Source organism: Cynocephalus volans, chromosome 5, assembly GCF_027409185.1.
Source record: "Cynocephalus volans isolate mCynVol1 chromosome 5, mCynVol1.pri, whole genome shotgun sequence".
NCBI classification, from domain to species: Eukaryota; Metazoa; Chordata; class Mammalia; order Dermoptera; family Cynocephalidae; genus Cynocephalus; species Cynocephalus volans.
Window position 1 is genome coordinate 67,949,156 of NC_084464.1, and position 3,000 is coordinate 67,952,155.

The window sequence follows — 3,000 nt, forward strand, 5'->3', positions numbered from 1 at the left end:
TATTCTATTAATATGTTATATTCCATTTAGAATAGCTCCCACTTGGTCATCAGTGCAATCTTTTTTTTATATATGGCTGGATTTGGTTTGTTAGCATATTGTTGAGGACTTTTGTGGCGGTATTCAAAAAGAATATGTTTTGTAGTTTTCCTTTCTTGTGATGTCTTTGTATGGTTTTGGTATCAAGGTAATACTGGCCTTACAGAATGAGTTGGGAAGTTTTCCCCCCTCTTATATTTTCTGAAAGAGTTCGTTAAGGATGGGTATTAATCATTCTTTAAATGTACAGTAGAATTCACCAGTGAAGTCCTCAAGGCCTAGCCTTTTCTTTGTGCGAAGTGTTTTTGATTAATAACTCAACCTCTGTATTTTATGTAAGTCTTACCAGGTCTTTTCCTTTTTCTTGAGTCAGTTTTGGTGTTTTGTGAATTTCTAGGAATCTTTCCATCCCATCTAGATTATCTAATTTGTTGGGATAAAGTAGTCCATAGTATTCCTTTATAGTTCTTTTTATTTCTTAAAGTTTGATAGTAATGTCCACTCTTTCACTCCTGATTTTAGTATTTTGAGTGTTTTCTCCTTTTTCATTTGGTCAGTGTAACTAAAACCTTGTCAAATTTGTTGATTTTTTTAAAAAGAATGAACTTATAGCTTTACTGCTTTTTCTTTATTGATTTTTCCTCTATTTTATTAGTGTATGTTCTAATCTTTGTTACTTCCTTCCACTGCTTCCTTTAGGTTTATTTTGCCACTTCTTTCTAGTTGTACTATGTGGAAGAAAAGATTAAAGAAAGATTAGAAAGTTTTCTCCTTTTTTATTATAGGGATTTGCAGTTGTAAATATCCCTCTGTGCATTGGCTTTCCTGCATCCCATATGTATTATTATGTTGTATTTTCATTTTCATCCATTTCAAACTATTTTCTAATTTACCTTGTGATTTTTTTTCTTTGATCCATTTTGGATCATTATGTTTACTCTGCCAATCTCTTCCTTTTAGTTAGAGTTCTTAGTCCATTTATCTTTAATGTAATTACTGATATGGAAGGATTTACATCTGCCTTTTGCTATTGTTTTCTGTAAATATTATGTCTTGTTTGTTTCTCTATACTTCTGTTACTGTGGCTTTTTATGTTAAATACATATTTTCTATTATATCATTTTAGTTCTCTTGTTTCGTTTACTATATTTCCTTCAGTTGTTTTTCTTCATGGTTGTTCTGGGATTACAATTAGCATTATAATTTTTTAAAAATATATGGATTAATACTAATTTAAATTCAATAGAAATGACAAATTCTTTTCAGTTTTTGTTTATCTGTGACACTCTAAATTTCTCCTTTTTTTAAAAAAAAAATTACTATTTCCAAGTTTTATTCCCTCAAAAAGGAGATTAAGATGTTCATGAAGAGTAATCATCATTACAATAAAGTATTCAGCTGAACATAAATGACAAGTTTCCAGTTCAGTATGTAATGTTCTATTTCCCTACTGCACAAGTTAAAAAATTTCAAAATTTTCTCGGGGTAGAGGATTAGAAAAGCTTTTACCCTGAAATGGTGTCTCAAATGAGTTGTACAATCCACATTAATTTGTCTTCTATTTATTCTTTTCTCCCTATATAGTTTATTCTTCTCATGCTCAGCTTTAGCTTTTTCTTCCTCATGTTTTATGATCAATTATTCTCTTCCTATTGTTTGAGAACTCTAATTACCATTCTTACATTCTCTCTTGTTAGTGTGGCAATTTCCACTTTTTCAGCAGACAGTTTACTAGCATTCATGGTTATATTTAAGACTTTGTTAGTTAAATCAAGTTCTGACTTCAAAGTCATTTCTCCTTCTTTGTAGTATTGTTTTAACATTGACACAGCTGCAGTACTATTGTTTCAAATGCGTATGGCTTTCTATCCCCCATAATTTCCACTAAGAATACTCTGATAGAGCAGAAAGTCATAGTCCTTATTCCAGCTAATGTACAGTAGTGAAACACCAAAGTGAAGTTTTACTCCAGACTGTGTATAACCTTGTTCGATATCACACAGTGCTGTATCCAACACTAACAGGGAATTTGCTCCTGTATTGTAATATATACCTTTGAGTAATGAGCTTCAGTTTATTAGTCAGAACATTAGCATTACTTGCCATACTGCAAGCCATGTACTCATTGAGTTAATAAATTTCTTTTGAGAGAAATAATTCATCAAGAAGCTTGTGGATGTTGTGTCTCTCTACTACAAGCAAAACACCATGGTTTGCTAAAATTTCCAAGCAGGTGTCTGCATGTTCATTGCTTCCACGACATATTCAACTTGGTATAAGTGACCTTCTTGAGAAAATACAGTGGGTTTGTAATCATACCTTCAAGACATGTTTTCTGAATTTTATATAATTCTAGAGGGAAGAAACTGAAGAGCCGGGATCTACACAGAGTGCTTTATTCCACAGGAGTAAAACCACCACCATTGCCAGAGTATCCACTGCTAATACGACCCCAGTGCACGTGCAGAACCAGTTCAAAGAGATTAGGGCTGTTTCAGGTCTTTCCTGGACCAGCCCCAAACCTTGAGTATGGATAGCCCTGTATATTGTGCATGACCTTCTAGATTCCCAGGTATATGTTGAAGTTTCTCAAAATCCCCTATGGATATATTGTTTCCCAGTTTTCCTTTGGATTTTAAATGAGCCATTTGTTAACCCCAACTCATAATGCTGAATCTGTCAGCTGTGCTGTTAAACAAGTGTTGCTGATTTTTTTTTTTTTTTATGACATATACTGGAGATAAGGTTGTTCTCACAGTTCTGAGTCAGGACAAATAAATACAAATCCTGAGAATGGAGCTTTACAGTAAGCTGCTAAAAGGGCTAAATAGTGACAATTGTTTGGAATGGGTTTTTTGGGAGCTCCAAATCCATTCTTTCTCTTCCAGTGGCAGCTAGACTACTTGTTTTCATAGCTGTTGCAGTTGTAAAGCTGGTGATTTCCAAGGCTAGCACAGAACT

General features: G+C 33.3%; 1 pseudogene; it reads right to left on the bottom strand.

Annotated features, from left to right (window-relative positions):
• Positions 1 to 1,419: 1,419 nt before the first annotated feature.
• Positions 1,420 to 2,369, bottom strand: LOC134379073 (proteasome subunit alpha type-4-like; annotated as a pseudogene).
• Between the last annotated feature and the right edge of the window lie 631 nt (positions 2,370 to 3,000).